The sequence below is a fragment of the Hypanus sabinus genome, chromosome 28 (genome assembly GCF_030144855.1).
Source record: "Hypanus sabinus isolate sHypSab1 chromosome 28, sHypSab1.hap1, whole genome shotgun sequence".
In the NCBI taxonomy this organism is placed as follows: Eukaryota; Metazoa; Chordata; class Chondrichthyes; order Myliobatiformes; family Dasyatidae; genus Hypanus; species Hypanus sabinus.
In genome coordinates this window covers 15,257,247-15,276,692 of record NC_082733.1, presented here as the reverse complement: position 1 = coordinate 15,276,692, position 19,446 = coordinate 15,257,247, and the positions used below count along the sequence as shown (strand labels likewise).

At 46.0% G+C, this 19,446-nt stretch overlaps 1 protein-coding gene across 1 annotated transcript in view; it reads left to right on the top strand.

Annotated features, from left to right (window-relative positions):
• adamtsl3 (ADAMTS-like 3) overlaps positions 1 to 19,446 on the top strand; it is a 740,135-nt gene that overhangs the window by 525,683 nt on the left and 195,006 nt on the right. The window lies entirely within an intron of this gene.

Below are 19,446 nucleotides of genomic sequence, written 5' to 3'. Positions count from 1 at the left end.
TCAACTCTTATTTCTGACGTTCATTCTTCACAACAAATGTCTTATCATTTTGGTTGGATTGATCAATGACTGAAACCCTTCTGGGATTTCAATAGTGCTTAAGCATACCTGATGGGACATCTTTAAAGTTACATCAGACGCACGATACTGTGCATTCTAGCACAAAGCTGTATGGATTTCATGGCAACAAATTCCTAATGTGTCTTTAATGTAGCACTGCAAGGTTCTTCATTAAATAGAAAAATAATATTTTTTTTTAGGTTATTGATGCACCATCAATAACTCTTGGAGACGGGAGGTGAACAATAGGCTTTTATTAGCGGCTAAAGGGAGCACGGCATCTCGGAGACTGAGGGAGGAGCAGTGCCTCCAATCGCCTTTATACTGGGGTCTGTGGGAGGAGCCACAGGAGCAGTCAGCAGAGGGGCGTGTCCAGACAGGTATACATAGTTTACCACAGTTACATAGACTACAGGTTGCCATCCATTTCAACTCTCCTTCACGTTCCCATCTGGATATGTCCATACATGGCCTCCTCTACTGCCATGTTGAGGCCAAATTCAGGTTGGAGGAGCAACACCTCATATACCATCTGGGTAGTCTCCAGCCCCTTGAATTCTCCAACTTCCGGTAATTCCCTCCCTCTCCCTTCCCCCATCCCACTTTCACTCTGTCTCCTCTTCTAGCTGCCTATCACCTCTCTCATGATTCTGCCTTCTTCTACTACCCATAGTGCTTTCCCCTTACGTTCCTTCTTCACCTTTCTTGCCTATCCCCTCCCCCACCCCCTGATCTTTCCTCTGATTGGTTTTCCACCCTCCCCCCACCTTCTTTATGGGGCCCCAGCCCCCTCCTTCTTCAGTCCTGACGAAGGGTCTCGACCCGAAACGTTGACTGCTCATTTCAGCGGATGCTGCCCGACCTGCTGAGTTCATCCAGCTTGTTTGTACGTGTTGACTACAGGTCAATATTTATTAGAAAGGCAGCAACAATTTGTACAGCACAGGTAAAGTTATGTCTGGTCTAATATCTTTGCCATTTATCTAAGACTCACTTCAGTCTGTGCTGCAGCCTAATTCCGTGTTTTCTATTCTTGAAGTATTTGTCCACTTCCCGTTGAATAAGAATTCAGTATATTTCAATAGCAAATATTTAGAAACTAAGTATACAGATGGAATTGAACCTGTGTCCAAGACTCTTCCAGTCCAGTTGCCAAATGGTGTGCACTGGGTAAATAGATGTAGAGTTCTTTATTCATTAAGCATACAATCTTGTATGCTTACTCTAAGCATTATTCCCATGGCAGTGTTATGGATTCATCAGCTGAGGGAGGAAGGTAGATAGTAGACAACATACCAGCTTTTTACAGCTGTTGTAAACGGAAACGTATTCATAAATATCTTCATATGGCCTATAGGTTAAGCTGGTATGATATTAAAATCGCATCCCCTCCCATGACTTCCCTGTTTACAAAGTCATGTCAGATGGTTAATGCAGGACCATCTTCAAGAGCACAAAACCTTACTTGATGGAAACCAACTTTCATTTGCAGCACAAGAACAAGTATTGTAGACTTCTTAGAAAGTGTTGATGTAATTAATTCTGCAAAGGTTGTAGCCCATTATAAGGAAAAGCTGCACAGAGTCAAGCTGCATTTTAATTCACTGATGCAATCCTGACAGCGTGCCTCAATATTGACAGGCTCATGATATATCAGCTTCCATCAATGCTGAAACAGCCAAATCAGTGCTCAGTTAGGAAACGCAGTGAATAGTCAGAACCATAGAACACTACAGCACAGTACAGGCCCTTCAGCCCTCCATTAAGTTATGAGATAGCAATACTTTTCCTGTAATCTCACAGTGGAATTAACTTTCTATCGTTCAGCATTGTCATTGATTTGTAGCATCCCTGCCTTTAATTCCAAAAGTTTAACTGAAGCAGTCACCAGAGCAGCTCATTCAATAGGGCAAGGTTTTGCGTACATGTAGCATATGAACTCAGCAGCCGCGTTATTAGTTAACTGCTGTAACTAATAAAGTGGCCATGAACCATCATTGCTGTTTCAAAACTGCAGCATTTTTAGGAGGTTGCCACATGGCAAAATATTCTTGGTTTTTTTTTGCAAAGGCACTTAGTGTGGACGATTCCATAATCTGTCTGGCTCTGCAGAAATCCACAGTAAGAAATGCTGTTCTGATATTGTATGTTTCATTTAATAAAGTTGGTTTGAATTCTATTTTCCTTTGGCTTTGAAAGTATCTGCCTGGATCTGTACGTAGAATAGAAGTTCAAAAATGATCATGCCTTTCCTATTTATGTCACCACCCCACCTGCTAGGAATTGAGAGTGAGAATGATTATCTGTTCCTGTGAAGCAGGGATGTTGTTGATAACACAATCCAGAGACGACTTGCTTGATGTAAACCTCTGTAACAAATGGTTGCCTCAGGCACAACTTAGCAGAGAAGATAGAGCAGCATTGCTTCGCAGATGCTACTGTCAATTTGTTCAATATCAAATTGAAATTTACTACTGGAATTCCAGCAGAAATTTGTCGCTGCCAATTTAGATGATTTCCATTAAACAGTGATCTTTCTCTCTTGAACACTGAACCAGCCGATTGTCAGGTCTTATTCGCTCATCCCTAAACTATAAGATGGTGCTGGTGAAACACAGCGACATTTTGCAGGCAGCTAACAAAACTGCTAACAATTCTGCTAAGTATACTTTCTTGGGACTATGATCACTGAAATCCGCAGCCTGTTATTCCCCACTGGGAGGTGCTCTTTTAGACCGTCAGTGCAACTTGGCGTTTTTGTGGTATCCGGAGGGATTCAGCAAACTGGACTCTCGAAGATGCAGGTATTGCTAGAGTAGACTTTGAGGCCAGTCTTAAACTTTGTGACAGGTTGAAGCAGCAGAGCATGGGCCCAAGAGTAGATAATGATCTGATGTTTAGCTGATTTGAACACTGAGCCACATTAACAAGATGAAGGCGTTGAGGCCAAAGGTGAAGGACAAACCAGTGTTCAGCTCACGACTCCACGAGGCTTTGTATAACTATATAACAATTACAGCACAGAAACAGGCCATCTCAGCCCTTCTGGTCCTTGTGGATGCTTACACTCACCTAGTCCCAGTGGCCCGCACTCAGCCCATAACCCTCCATTCCTTTCCTGTCCATATACCTATCCAATTTTACTTTAAATAGTTTACTTTACACTTTGCTTTAAATACTTTACTTGCCTTGGTGCTGAACGAGCTCTGCAGCTGGAGCCGGCAGCCAAAGGCACTCACCTCAACACTGAGCCTGTCTGTAGTCATCGGACTGGCTGCAGCACTGAACTGGCTCCATGGCTGTGGACTTACTCTCAGGGACTCCATAGTTCCTGTTCTGTGATTGTTTGGTTGCTTTTCTTTTATTGTTTGCATGATCTGTTCCTACTTTTTTGCACATTGAATGTTTGACTATCACTGTGTTGTGTCTTTTTTCCCATCAATTTTGTTGTTTCTTGGTCTTGTGACTGCCTACAAGAAGATGAATCTCAAGGTTATATATGGTATACCTACTTGGTTAATAAATGTACTTTGAACAGATATCTGTGAACTGTTACATAAAGTAAGTTTATTAAGCAGTCAGAATGAATCAGAGAATCTGCTGATTACTTGCACATGGAGAACATGGGATGAGTGAGCTGAAAACTTTCCACCTAAATACTGAGTACAGCCAATTCATGTGCAGAACCCTCACAGAGTAAATGCCAGAGATGCAAGGTGCACCACAGTCTGTGGAAACCCACAGAAAGGTTTTCACCTGGAAATCAAATTTATTCCATCCACATGGAAATCACTTGGAATGGATGGTACAAACAATGTCAGATTTGCAACAAACACAAGCTTCGTGGTTAACTCTTGTGTTGATTCAAGGTACAAAATACACTCTGATACAACACTGAAAAGCAATGTCATGTATATGATATATATTTTCTCATGAAGAGAAAAAGTCATTGATAGACTTAAAGAGTGGAATATGGAAGTATAGAACGAGGTTATTTCCCATGCTTTAAATTGGCAGGATGGAACTGGGAAATATCCTCAGATGGGTCCAATACTCTTGTTAGACAGGAAAGGTTTGGCTGGAGGTGCAGTTATCTTTGGAAAGCACCCATTGGCTCCTGTACCTCCTCTTTGATGGAAATAGTGAGAAAAGGGTCTTTTCCAGATGGTGAGGGTCTAATTTGATGGATGCCATGTTCTTGAGGCACCACCTCTTGAAAATGTCGTTGAGGCAGGGAGAGTTGTGCCCATGGCTGGGTCTACAACCCTCTGCACTCTCTTGCACTTCCCTGTACATTAGTGGATCCATACCAGGCTGTGATGCCACCAGTAAGAATGCTGTCCACTGGACATCTGTAGAAGTGTCTTTGGTGACATATCAAATTTGTACAAGCATAGACACTGGCAACCAGGAACTTGAAGTTGCTCACCGTTTCAGTCACTGACCCCTCAGTAAGGATAGGTGTGTGTTCCTCAGACTTGCCCTTCTTGAAGTCCACAAGCAATCCCTTGATCTTGCTGACGTTGTGTATGAGGTCATTGTTGTGAAACCACTCAAGCAGCTATCCAACACTACATCACTCCTGTAAGCCTCCTCATTGCCATCGAAGATACTACCAACAAGCAGTGCCGTCAACAAATTTATAGATGGTACTTGAGCTGTGTTTAACACACAGTCTTGAGTGTAGAGCATACATCCGCAAGGTGTGACTGTATTGATTGTCAGTGAGGAGGAGATGTTATCACTGATCCACACTGACTGTGGTTTTCTAATGAAGAAGTTGAGGATCTAATTACAGAGGGAGGTACAGAAGTCCAGATTCTGAAGTTTGTTGGTTTGTTCTGAAGATATGATTGTGTTGTATGTTAAGCTGAAATTGATAAACAGCACCCTGACATACAGTATGTATTGCTGTCGTCTAACTGGTGAGATTTTATCCGCTGTTGCAGCGGTTGGCAAATTGCAGTGGGTCCAGGTCCCTTGCTCAGACAGGAGTTAATTCCAGCCAGAACCAGCCTCTTGAAGCATTTAACAGTCGGATGTGAGTGCTACTGGTTGATAATCGTTGAAGCTACTCACTCTGATCTGCTTTGGTGCTCTGACTGCTGCCCTCGTGAAGGAGGCGGGAAACACCGACTAGCAGTTGGGAGGTTGAAGAAGTGAAGGTTGACAGGTTCATGATTAGTAAAGGCATCAAAGGTTATGCAGAGGAGGTAGAAGACTGGGGGTGAGGAAAAATAAATCAGCAATGATAGTATGGTGGAGCAGACTTGATGGGCCAAATAGCTCCCATGTCTTACGGTGTTATAACTTTGAACATTCCAGCCAGTTGGTTAGCACAAGCATTCATTTCTTGGCAAGGTGCATCATTGTGGTCTGATGTCTTATGAGGGTTCAACCTCTTGAGGGGTATTTGGATTTTGGCCTCCGCAACAGAGATCACTGAGGCTGTGGGGATTTACATAAGTGTAGTGTTATTCTTCCTTTCGATACATGCACAAAAGTCTCTCAACTCATTGTGAATTGAAGCATTACTGCCATTTATGCTTTTAGGTTTTGCCTTATAGGAAGAAATGGCATACAAATCTTGACCCAGCTGTCTTGCATCCAGTTCTCCTTCCAGCTTCAGTCAAAGTTGCTTTATCGTTCTCACAATGGCCTTTCCTTGATTGTACCTGGACTACTTGGGATTGCTGCTGTAGAATGCCGTAGATCTAGCTCTCAGCAGACTGACTCATCCTTGTTTGTCCAGGATTCTTGTTTGGGAAGACAGTATGTTCTCGAAGGCATGCATTCATCCATACAAATCTTGAATATGTCAGAGATAGCCATGGCCTACTAATTCAGATCTGAAGATAAATCCCTGAATACAGTCCAGCCCACTGATTCAAAGCAGACCCAGAAATGCTGTTCCACCTCTGTGGTCCAACTCTCTGCAAGTTGAATCAAGAGCTAAAATCAGCATGTCGCAAAGGTAATGCTATGGTAATGGGGGATTTCAACATGCAGGTGGACTGGGAAAATCAGGTTGGTACTGGACCCCAAGAAAGGGAGTTTGTGGAGTGTCTCTGAGATGGATTCTTATAGCAGCTTGTACTGGACCCTACCAGGGAGAAAGCAATTCTGGATCTAGTGTTGTGTAATCAACCAGATTTGATAAGGGAACTTGAGGTAAAGGAACCATTAGGAGGTAGTTACCTTAATATGATAAGTTTTAATCTACAATTTGAGAGGGAGAATGGAAAATCGGAAGGGTCAGTATTACAGTTGAACAAAGGGGACTATGGAGCTGTGAGGGAGGAACTAGCCAAAGTTGACTGGAAGGATACCTTAGCAGGGATGACAGTGGAACAACAATGCAGGTATTTCTGGGAATAATACAGAAGGTGCAGGATCAGTTCATTCCAAAGAGGAAGGAAGATTCTAAGGGGAGTAGGGTACGACTGTGGCTAACAAGGGAAGTCAAGGACAGTTTAAAAATAAAAAAGAAGTATAACATAGCAAAGGTGAGCAGGAAGCCAGAGGATTGGGAAACTTTTAAAGAGCAACAGAAGATAACTAAAAAGGCAATACGGGGAGAAAAGATGAGGTAAGAAGGTAAGCTAGCCAAGAATATAAAAGATGATAGTAAAAGTTTCTTTAGGTATGTGAAGAGGAAAAAATTAGTTAAGACCAAAGTTGGGCCCTTGAGGGTAGAAATGGGTGAATTTATTATGGGGAACAAGGAAATGGCAGATGAATTGAACAGGTACTGTAGATCTGTCTTCAGAGTCTCCCAAATGTAATAGTGGCCAGAGGACCTAGGGTAACGGAGGAACTGAAGGAAATTCACATTAGGCAGAAAATGGTGTTGGGCAGACTGATGGGACTGAAGGCTGATAAATCCCCAGGGCCTGATGATCTGCATCCCAGGGTACTTAAGGAGGTGGCTCTAGAAATTGTGGATGCATCGGTAATCATTTTCCAATGTGCTATAGATTCAGGATCAGTTCCTGAGGATTGGAGGTAGCTAATATTATCCCACTTTTTAAGACAGGAGGGAGAGAGAAAACAAGGAATTATAGACCAGTTAGCCTGACATCAGTTGTGGGAAAGATGCTGGAGTCAATTATAAAAGATGACATAGTGGCACACTTGGATAGCAGTAACAGGATCGGTCCAAGTCAGCATGGATTTACGAAGGGGAAATCATGCTTGACTAATCTTCTGGAATTTATTGAGGATGTAACTATGAAAATGGACAAGGGAGAGCCAGTGGATGTAGTGTACCTGGACTTTCGGAAAGGAAAGCCTTTGATAAGGTCCCACATAGGAGATTAGTGGGCAAAATTAGAGCACATGGTATTGGGGGTAGGGTACTAACATGGATAGAAGATTGGTTGGCAGATAGGGAACAAAGGGTAGGGATTAACGGGTCCTTTTCAAAATGGCAGGCAATGACTAGTGGGGTACCGCAAAGCTCAATGCTGGGACCGCAGCTATTCACAATATACATTAATGATTTAGATGAAGGGATTAAAAGTAACATTAGCAAATTTGCAGATGACACAAAGTTGGGTGGCAGTGTGAAATATGAGGAGGATTTTAGGAGAATTTAGGGTGACTTGGACAGGTTGGGTGAGTGGGTAGATGCAATTTAATGTGGATAAATTGAGGTTATCCACTTTGGTGGCAAGAACAGGAAGGCAGATTACTATCTAAATGGAGTCAAGTTAGGAAAAGGGGAAGTACAATGAGATCTAGGTGTTGTTGAATATCAGTCACTGAAAGTAAGCATGCAGGTACAGCAAGCAGTGAAGAAAGCTAATGGCATGTTGGCCTTCATAACAAAGGGAGTTGAGTATAGGAGCAAAGAGGTCCTTCAGTAGTTGTACAGGGCCCTGGTGAGACCCCACCTGGAGTACTGTGTTCAGTTTTGGTCTCCAAATTTGAGGAAGGACATTCTTGCCACTGAGGGAGTGCAGCATAGGTTCACGAGATTAAATTCCCAGGATGGCGGGACTGTCATATGTTGAAAGATTGGAGTGACTGGGATTGTATGCACTGGAATTTAGAAGGATGAGAGGGGATCTGATTGAAACATATAAGATTATTAAGGGATTGGACACGCTAGAGGCAGGAAACATGTTCTCGATGTTGAGAGAGTCCAGAACCAGAGGCCACAGTTTAGGAATAAGGGGTAGTGTAGCGGTGTGCTACACGCAGCGCTAAAATTACGACATGGAGTTGGTAACTGCAGTCGAAGGAAAAAACTTTATGCAAAATCCCCAGCCTCACTTTTAAGCCTCCCTCAACGGAAAGCTGGCTAATTGTGAGCCGGTTCGGATGTGCCAGGAAATGGGTCACCACATAACCCCCCTCCCCCCCCAGAACCGGCGATACACCCCCCAATGTCCACAGTCTGGGCCGGAACCTGCTTGGGAGGTCGGCCTCTGCGCCGAGGTGCCGGAAGCTCAACTGGTTGCGCCAGGTCCACATGGGCCGGTTTGAGGCGGTCCACCGTGACAACCTCCTCTTTCCCCCCAACATCCAGCACGAACGTGGACCCGTTGTTCCGGAGCACCGTAAACGGCCCCTTGTAGGGCCGCTGCAGCAGTGGCCGATGCCCGCCCCTTCGTACAAACACAAACGTACAGTTCTGCAGGTCTTTGCGTACACAGGTCGGGTTCCGCCCGTGCTGTGAAGTGGGTATTGGGGCCAGGTTACCGAGCTTCTCGCGTAGTCTGCCCAGGACTGCTGCGGGATCTTCCTCTTGCCCCCGTGGGGCTGGTAGGAACTCCCCGGGGACGACCAGGGGCGCGCCGTATACCAACTCGGCCGACGAGGCGTGCAGGTCATCTTTGGGCGCTGTGCGGATGCCGAGTGGGACCCAGGGAAGCTCGTCCGCCCAGTTGGCTCCTCGCAGGCGGGCCATGAGGGCCGACTTCAGGTGACGGTGGAAACGCTCCTCTAGCCCGTTCGACTTGGGTGGTAGGCAGTTGTGTGATGCAGCTGAGTCCCCAAAAGGCTGGCCATAACTGACCACAGGCTGGAGGTGAACTGGGTGCCTCTGTCGGAGGTAATGTGGGCCGGTACACCAAAGCGAGATATCCAGGTGGCGATCAGGGCTCGGGCGCAAGATTCGGAGGTGGTGTTGGTGAGCGGGACCGCCTCTGGCCATCTTGTGAACCGGTCCACGATAGTCAAGAGGTGCCGCGCTCCGCGTGACACTGGCAGGGGGCCCACGATATCCACATGAATGTGGTCGAAACGCCGGTGGGCGGGATGGAACTGCTGAGGTGGGGCTTTGGTGTCCCGCTGCACCTTGGCCGTCTGGCAGTGCATGCACGTTTTGGCCCATTCACTGACCTGTTTGCGGAGTCCGTGCCAAATGAACCTGCTGGACACCATCCAGACAGTTGTCCGGATGGAGGGATGCGCCAAGTTATGAATGGAGTCGAAAACACGGCGCCGCCAGGCTGTCGGGACGACGGGACGGGGCTGGCCAGTGGCGACGTCACAGAGTAGGGTCCTCTCACCCGGGCCTACGGGGAGGTCCTGGAGCTGCAAACCGGAGACTGCGGTTCTGTAACTCGGAATCTCCTCATCTGCCTGCTATGCCTCTGGCAGTGCCTCAAAGTCTACCCCTTGGGAAAGGGCATGAACGGTAGGGCGAGAGAGCGCATCCGCCGCGACATTGTCCTTACCTGAGACGTGCCGGACATCCGTCGTGTATTCAGAGATGTAGGACAGATGGCGTTGCTGGCGGGACGACCAGGGGTCGGACGCTTTCGTAAACGCAAAGGTAAGCGGTTTGTGGTCCGTGAACGCAGTGAAGGGCCGACCTTCTAGGAAGTACCTGAAATGCCGGATTGCCAGGTAAAGCGCCAACAGTTCCCGGTTGAAAGCACTGTTCTTGAGCTCGGGTGGCTGCAGGTGTTTGCTGAAAAATGCCAGGGGTTGCCAGCGACCTGCGATGAGTTGCTCCAGTACCCCACCGACTGCTGTGTTAGAGGCGTCCACTGTGAGGGTGGTAGGGACGTCCATTCTGGGGTGCACTAGCATCGCGGCTTTCGCCAAAGCTCCCTTTGTTTGAATGAAAGCGGCGGCTGACTCCTCGTCCCAGGTAATGTCTTTGCCCGGACCGGACAGCAGGGCGAACAGGGGGCGCATGATCTGGGCAGCTGAAGGGAGGAAGCAGTGGTAGAAATTGACCATACCTAAGAATTCCTGAAGACCTTTGACCGTGGTGGGTCGGGGGAAATGGCGGACCGCATCTACCTTAGTGGGCAGAGGGGTTGCCCCGTCTTTAGTAATCCTGTGGCCCAGGAAGTCAATGGTGTCGAGCCCGAACTGGCATTTGGCGGGGTTGATCGATAGACCGTACTCACTCAGTCAGGCGCAGAGTTGACGAAGGTGGGACAGATGCTCCTGACGACTGCTGCTGGCTATGAGGATGTCGTCCAAATAGATAAACGCGAAGTCCAGGTCCCGTCCCACCGCGTCCATTAACCGCTGGAACGTCTGTGCGGCATTCTTCAGGCCGAACGGCATGCGGAGGAACTCGAAAAGGCCAAACGGGGTGATGAGAGCTGTTTTGGGGAGTTCATCCGAATGCATCAGGATTTGATGGTACCCTCGGACGAGGTCTACCTTGGAGAAGATCCGTGCGCCGTGCAGGATTGCTGCAAAGTCCTGAATGTGTGGCACAGGGTAGCGGATCGGTGTTGTAGCCTCGTTCAGCCTGCGGTAGTGGCCGCATGGTCTCCAGCCCCCTGTCGCTTTAGGCACCATGTGCAGGGGGGAGGCCCATGGGCTGTCGGACCGCCAGATGATCCCCAACTCCTCCGTCCTCCTGAACATCTCCTTTGCCAGTTGGAGCTTGTCCGGGGGAAGCCGCTGAGCGTGGGCATGGAGGGGTGGTCCCTGGGTCGGGATGTGGTGCTGTACGCCGTGTTGGGGCATGGCCGCTGTGAACTGCGGTGCCAGAACCGATGGGAAATCCGCCAGAACCCTGGTGAAGTCATTGTCGGACAGCGTGATGGAGCCAAGGTGAGGGGCTGGCAACTGGGCTGCACCCAGGGAGAATGTCTGAAAGGTCTCGGCGTGTACCAGTCTCTTCCTGGGCAGGTCGACCAGTAGGCTGTGAGCCCGCAAAAAATCTGCACCCAGAAGTGGTTGGGCTACCGCGGCCAGTGTGAAGTCCCACGTGAACTGGCTGGAGCCGAACTGTAGCTGCACCTGACGGGTGCCGTAGGTCCTTACTGTGTTGCCGTTCGCGGCCCTCGGGGGGACCCGGTGCCCTGCTGCGGGTGTCGTAACTCGTCGGAGGTAAAACGCTGATCTCGGCACCAGTGTCGACCAAAAACCGGCGTCCCGACGTTTCTATCCCACACATACAGGAGGCTATCCCGATGGCCAGCCGCCGTAGCCATGAGCGGCGGCTGGCCCTGGCATTACCTGGGAACTTGCAGGGCGGGCGACAACGGCGGGCTTCTGCGCCCCACCGCTGGTGGTAGAAGCACCATTGTTCGTTGGGCCCCCCACCCCTGCCCCTGGGGTTAGTGGGCTCTGCGGCCGGGCCTGGACTGGTTTGCTGCTGGGAGCGGGGCCTGGTGATCTGTGCGATGGATGCCCCGCTCACCTTCTTGGCATTCCACAGCAAGTCCGCCCGGGCTGCCACCTTCTGGGGGTCACTGAAATCCGCGTCGGACTGCAGCAGGCGTATGTCCTCGGGCAGCTGCTCCAGGAATGCCTGCTCAAACATGAGGCAGGGTGTGTGTCCGTCGGCCAGAGACAACATCTCATTCATTAAAGCCGATGGAGGTCTGTCGCCCAAGCCATCCAGGTGCAGTAAACGGGCAGCCCGCTCACGCTGTGAGAGTCCGAAAGTCCTGAGGAGCAGGGCTTTGAATTCCGTGTACTTGCCGTCTGCCGGGGGACACTGTATGAACTCCTCGACCTGGGCCGCTGTGTCCTGGTCAAGGGAGCTCACCAAGTAGTAGTAGCGGGTGTCTTCGGAGGTGATCTGCCGAATGTGGAATTGGGCTTCAGCTTGCTGAAACCACAGGTGAGGACACCGTGTCCAGAAACCTGGCAGTTTCAATGAAACCGCATGAACAGAGGCAGCGTCGGTCATTTCTGGTCCAAAAATCGTTTGGACCGTCGGGGTCACCAATTGTAGCAGTGTGCTACACGCAGCGCTAAAATTACGACACGGAGTCGGTAACTGCAGTCGAAGGAAAAAACTTTATTCGAAATCCCCAGCCTCACTTTTAAGCCTCCCTCAACCTGCCCCCCCTGTGGCGCAGAGGCTCCAAAGCTCTGTGCTCGCAAACCCCCGCAGGCTATCTTCCTTAGCCGGAACACTGGCTAATTGTGAGCCGGTTCGGATGTGCCAGGAAATGGGTCAGGAAATGTGCCAGGAATGGAATTGAGGAACTTTTTCACTCAGGATCTGTGGAATGCTCTGCTTCAGAAAGCAATGGAGGCCAATTCTCTGGATGTTTTCAGGAAAGAGTTAGATAGAGCTCTTAAAGATGGTGGAGTCAAGGGATATGGGGAGAAGGCAGGAGCGGGGTACTGATTGTGGATGATCAGCCATGATCACAGTGAATGGTGGTGCTGGCTCAAAGGTCCAAATGGCCTACTCCTGCACTTATTGTCTATTGTCCACAGCTTTGATATCTTCATGGCAGGTACTGTGGTTCTCATTTTCTGTCTATGTGCCAGGAGTACAACCAGGTCTGGGTATGGGATGGCACTGTAAGCCTTCATGATGGTGGTGTAGCTATAATTGAGTGCATCGAACACTCTGTTCCCACATGTGATATTTTGATGGTAGTTGATCAGAGATGTTTTTATTTAGCCTGGTTGAAATCCATTATGAGGACCGAGAATAGTCTTGTGACTATTCATAGGTCTCTATTCATTGGAGCGTAGAAGGTTGAGGGGGGATTTGATCGAGGTATTTAAAATTTTGAGAGGGATAGATAGAGTTGACGTGAATAGGCTGTTTCCATTGAGAGTAGGGGAGATTCGAAAGAGAGGACATGATTTGAGAGTTAGGGGGCAGAAGTTTAAGAGAAACACGAGGGGGTATTTCTTTACTCAGAGAGTGATAGCTGTGTGGAATGAGCTTCCTGTAGAAGTAGTAGAGGCCGGTTCAGTTGTGTCATTTAAGGTAAAATTGGATAGGTATATGGACAGGAAAGGAGTAGAGGGTTATGGGCTGAGTGTGGGTAGGTGGGACTAGGTGAGATTAAGAGTTTGGCACGGACTAGGAGGGCCGAGATGGCCTGTTTCCGTGCTGTGATTGTTGTATGGTTATATGGACTATTGATCATGCTGCTCAGCTCCACGAATGCCAGCTGACTGCAAGTTTTCTTGCCTGTGTTTGACCATTTGCCATGAGACTAGAGTAAATTCTGAGAATGCCTAGGAATGTAAATTCCTCATTGTAAACCACGATTATTATTTAGGACATGCTGGGATTATAATGGAGAACTCTGGAATATTGGCTAGAAATTATGTTTCTGTGGTACATGTTGGTATGTCAGTAAGGCAGCTTTCCAAAATCTCCCCCTATGTTTTCAAAGACATTTCAAGATTGGTGTATACTTATTTGTTAAATTTAATCCAGTACCTTGGCAGTGTTGAGCAGGCTGTGTCATTGTATTGTTGCATTTTGACACGAGTGTTTCCTTTTACCTGTTCAGTTATGAATTGATCACATTGTTATGACCCTGGAGTTACATATAAGCCATGGTGGGCAGGTACAGTTTCCTTCTCTGATGACATCAGTAAGCCAGATACGTTTTAGAACAACTGGGACTCTTAGGAGTACCTTCACCTGACTTTTTATTCCCAATCCATGTAATTAACTGAATTTAAATTCTTATTGTGAAATTTCTCTCTCTGGATTGTAAATTTTGGACGCTGGGTTCCTGGTCTAGAAATTTAATCAGTAAACTTTCATTTTGCAATAATGGAAATGTTGCTGTTGTTCTTGGATGGCAATTACAATTTGGTCCTGTGTGTCAAGGAAAAGGACTTAGCACAATGAAAGTAGGCAGAAGCAGTTGTTTTGATGGGACCCTTTGGAGAATGCCTAGGAACACAAACCCATTCAGCCAATTTAAAATGTAGTTTCATGTGCAGCAACACTGACAGAACAAGGGTGGAGCTGATAATTTAATATTGGGTGGGGGGGGGGGGAGGATACAGCAGTAGGATTGTGTTACCTTCTCATATTTCCTCAATGCTCAACAGTGAAAATTATGAAGTTATTGCCTCTTCTGAAGTTTCCAGCTGTGACCTGTGAAGTAATTTTTCATCTGGTGATGCTCTATACAAAAGAAAATGTGATAAGTGGCAACGACATTTAAAATCACTTCACGGCAAAATTATAACAGAAGGTGTTGATGAATCATCTTTTGTTATAGATGATCAATGCCTAGAACTTGCATTCGATGTGAGGTTGCAGTCATCATACAGGAAGTGTGGCTGCAAGTCGGAGAGTTAACCATGGTGTGGTGTAGCTTGCACAGGAGATTTAATAACAAATATTTTGCTGTGAAAATAATGACGCTGCCTTTCAGGTCAAAATACGTAGGCCCAGCAATTAATACGACACACCTCTTCCCCCTTCCAAGTGGTAACTCTTGTTGGGCTTTGAACCCATACCGCTTCTGGCAGAGAGAATTTTCTAAGTGTCGTGTGCTGCTGAGTCCATTGACAGGGCTGCAAATGAACTTGTTTAGGGGAGGAAACATGACATCCTTTGAATAAGATAGAGTGGGGGCAGTGGGCGTACTTGCTAGATTTTTAGAGCAGAAATGAAGAGAAGCCATCAGACCTATTTTTCAGTAGTAACTGCCTGCACCTGTGATGCACCATCAATAACTCTCTGAGATGTGAGGTGACATATAGGCTCTTATTGACTGGAAGAAAGAACAAGCAACAAGCAGTAATTGACCACCATACTACATCCTGGAGACTGAGGGCAGGGCTCAGGCCCCAATCGCCTTTATACCAGGGTCTGTGGGAGGAGCCACAGGAGCAGTCAGCGGGGGGGGGGGGGGGGGGCGTGTCCAGACGGGTATATGTAGTTCACCACAACCTGAGAACAATGCCAAAAGTTTATGTGATATGTCAAGGTAGTGCTCTAGCACTTGGAACCATAGTTCACTTATGCTACCTTCCAGTACAGCCTGTTGCAACACCCAGATCTCAACTCACACACAGAAACACTTCAGTCCTTGAACCCACCTGCAAAAGGAATAGGAAGAGGAGCAGAATTATTATGTTTACCCTCACCGTTTCCTGCATTCTGAGCAATTAAGTAATCCAATTGCAACTTTCTGGTAGATCTTGTGAAGACTTTTGGCTGTAAATGGGATCTCTAAAGTCCATCCTGCAGGCCCCAGCTTCTCATCTTTCCTTCCCAGCAGCTTTTAGTTTGTTTTTCACAAACACTCAACTGGGCCTCTGCAGAGTAATTAAATTTCAAGGTTCATTACTGTTCAATGGCCTGAGCAAATACAGTGCAAGATGATCATCTAGCAGTCAGCTCTTGTTCCCGTTCAGAGGAGAAAAATTCTGGGGTCATGTAATCCTTAATATACTTCACTTTCTATTAATAACTGTGAATTATGGATAACTCCCATGTTTATAGATTAAGCGTCTTATTATTAGAACTGAAAACGAATTGTAGCTTATTTTGTCAAAATGTGTACAGTGAAACAGGTGCTTAATTTGCTCAAATTTACATGGGAGGTTTGCTGTTTTCCTTTGAATGGATTCCATGTTTTTCTTTGTTTTGTGGCTGTCTGTAGGGAAGATGAATTTCAAGGTTGTACACTGCATACATACTTCGATAATAAATGTATTTTGAATCTTTGATAACAGGTCTGTATGGATGACTGTTTCATAGAACAGCCAGTTATGCAGTAGGCTAAGCAGATTCCTCATAATTTTAACAACAGTGGCAATGAAAGTTATCAGTCTGTCTGTAACATAAATTGAATAAGCCTTTTCTCCAGACTGTCAGTTATGAAAACTGATCATACTGGTTGAGTTAATGCATCAAAAATAGACAATAAAAAAGATTGGCCTAAGGATAATTTGATTGGCCTTTTATCAATTTTATTGTACTAAACAATCTATCACCAGGCAGCAGACAACCCATCCTTTGAACCAGATAAAATCAGTTCATTAAATCCACATTGATGCACAGAATTCTCCCTATTTTTCGAAGCCTTTCCTTTCCTCATTTGCTGAGATAGATTTCTTCGCCTTTCCCCCAATGCAGTTCCCAACTACGTTTTCCCTTCCCTTAATATCCTTCACTGACTTTAAATTTTACTAGCTGCAGCAATCACTATCATTACTTACATTGTAAAAGCAAGGAACCTGAACCAAAGTCCAGGCATTAAACAATCATTGCAAATATCCTGTGCTTATACTCGGAACATAATACCAGAAGGAAATTGCATTAGCAGCAATACTGGGATAGTTCTGCATGAATAAACTCCAGTGACCTTTCATTCTTGTTTTTAAATTGGCATCTAAATGTATGACTTTGAATTTCCTCTCCTGGCAATATCAAGCTACATTTTAAGAAGAATAAATCAAGTGATTTTGCAAAATGGTATTTAGAATATACCATATGCTGCAACGTAAATGCACATTGAGAAATACTTGAGGTTAAACTCCAGATTGAAGTGTGCATACGGAAGTGAAGAAAAACATGTTTAAGGCGAAGGGAGGCCCCTGCTATTAACTTTGTCTAAATGGAGTGGGACAGAAGGAATGTTACTTTAAAGCAGATATCCCAAATATATTCAAGATAGCTTGTAATTTGTTGAGAATGGGGGGGGGGGGATTTAGACCGTGTGCAGACAGAATAGATTAAGTTGATTAGTTTTGCATAACGTTATTGGCTGAAGGATCTCTACCTGTTCTATGGTCTATGATTTCCGTGAAACAATAGCACAATGTTACTCCTCTGGCCCACTCTCCTCTCCTATCAGAATTCTTTTTCTCTAGCCCTCCCATCTGGCTTCACCTAACACCTTCTAGCTATCCTCCTTCCCCTCCCCCCACCTTTTTATTCTGGTATCTCTTCTCCCCCCCACCCCCCACCTTAAAGTCCTTAAGAAGGGTCACAACCTGAAACGTCGACTATTTATTCATTTCTGTCGATGCTCCCTGACCTCCTGAGTTCAACCATCATTTTGTGTGTGTTATACTGGTACAGTCAATAGAGATGCTCCATTGACCTGTGTTCAATTCTGACATCCAATACTGTCGGTACAGTCTTTGCCCGTTCCCACTGTGACTGCAGCGGCCTCTTCTGGCTGCTCCATTTTCCTTCCACTTCCCAAAGAAATGTGGGTTGCAAGGTGACTGTAAATTGGCCCTAGTGTGTAAAATCAGGGAGGGGATTGATGGGAATGTTGGGGGAATGAAATGGGATGAGTACGATTAGATGCTTAATAGTTGGCATGGACTCCAAGGGCCATTGATCCTGTTTCTGTACTGTCTGACTCCATGGTTTTAACTGGTTTTGTCCGAATTTAAAACTACAAAAAAAAATTTAAAGAACAAATTTATAATGTCCTTGCTGTTTAATTCTGCCCTTTCCCCACATGTATAAAGACAACTAGTATACCCTAGGGATAAAACACCAAAACAGGGAGATTTCTGCCACACACTGAGTATCCTTGCCTTCTCACTATTTACCAAACTGTAGCTATTTCTGTTCTCTGTAAGTATCATGCCCTCTAGCCTGTTCCAGAGGCTGGCCTCTGGACTGCGATCACAGCTGAAGAGCTGAGAAGCTTTTAAGTTTCTCCCATGACCACTAAAGAGGAAACATTCTGAAGGAGGGCAAAGGCAGGAGTTTGCAGTCTGGTAATAGGAGCCCACAACATGTGCTCCCACTTCTGACAAAGCAAATGTTTGCCCCATGGATTAAGAGGAGGTTTAGGGAAGAAATAGCCATGCTCTATTGATAAGGTAGGCATGCTTGTTTGAAGACGATGACAAACCTACTTAACACTTAGTGCTTCATGATGTCAGGGACATGTGGGATAATTTTATTTGTATCTATCTTCTGGCTGCAATGTAAACACAGTTGGCAGGACCAAGAAAGGGAGCTTTATCCAACAAAAAACTACCTGTCTATCTAATCATGTTAGTTTGGCCCAATGCCCTACAATATACTCAATGGAAGGCGGGTACCTAAATAAAGAATATTGATTTATAAGGTGAGACTTTTAAGAATGCAGCGTGTTCTGGAAATCTAAAAAACAGAAATTGCTGGGAATATTAAAATGTCAGGCCAAAAATGTGAGAAGAAAAATAGAGTTAATGTTGTCAGATCAAAGAGCCTTTGTCAGAACTGGGTAAGAGACAAAATAAATGATCTGTAGCAGATCATGCAACGTCGGCAAGAGAAAAGGAGTTATTAATGATTCTGGTTGAAACCCTGAAGCAAGGTTCCAACCTGAAGCATTGGCAATACCTCTCTCCCCGCGGATGCTGCTTGGCCAGTTGAGTTCTTCCTGCAGCTTGCTTGTTGCTGCAGATTCCAGCATCTGCCTTCTCTTGTGTCTCCAGGAGACAAGATAAGCTTACTAAGCATCCTGGAGGATCGGGGAGGGGGGTTGTCTCTGACAGGGTCATTCGGATAAGCTGTAAACCAAGTTGTCTGGTCATTGAGTGAGTGGGAATGCTGACAAAGGAACTGAGATGAAACAATACACAAATCACAAAATGCAGAGTTGGAAGACATGTCTCACTGGCATGTCCTTCAATTCCACAGGGAGGAAAAGAGAAAGAAAGGGGGAAGGGGAAAGAAACTAAGCAGAGCGAATGTTACAGATGGGTGGCGGATACAAACTGAAATCAAGTTACTGTACCTAATTTTATAGAATTCAGTATTAAGTCCAGAAGGCTAACTGAGATGAGGTGCTTTTACTGAAACTTGGAATTTGGCTTTATTGCAAGAGTCAGAGTTAGAAACTGATAGGTAAGGGTGAGAATGCGATGGAAAATTAAAGTAGCTGACAACTGGAAACTAGGGGTAACCCTGAGAATTGGCTTATAATGCATCTGTCCAGACATCAGGACCTCTCAAAGGAGTTCATAATCAACTGCATAGATTTTAAGAAAAATTCCTATTATATCAAAGAAAATACAGTGGTCAGTTCACGCACATTAGAGGCTCACAAGCAGTAGTAGTTTGTATCATCATATTGTCTAGGTTCTTAAAGGGTTGTGGCCTGAGGGATTTGAGTAGGGTATGGTGAGTGAGGGGCTGTCCTCCAGCCCTCCTTTCTGTTGTGCTTTGAGTTTTATATTGAGCCAAGAGACCAGGCAGGGAATTAATGTCACTTCTCA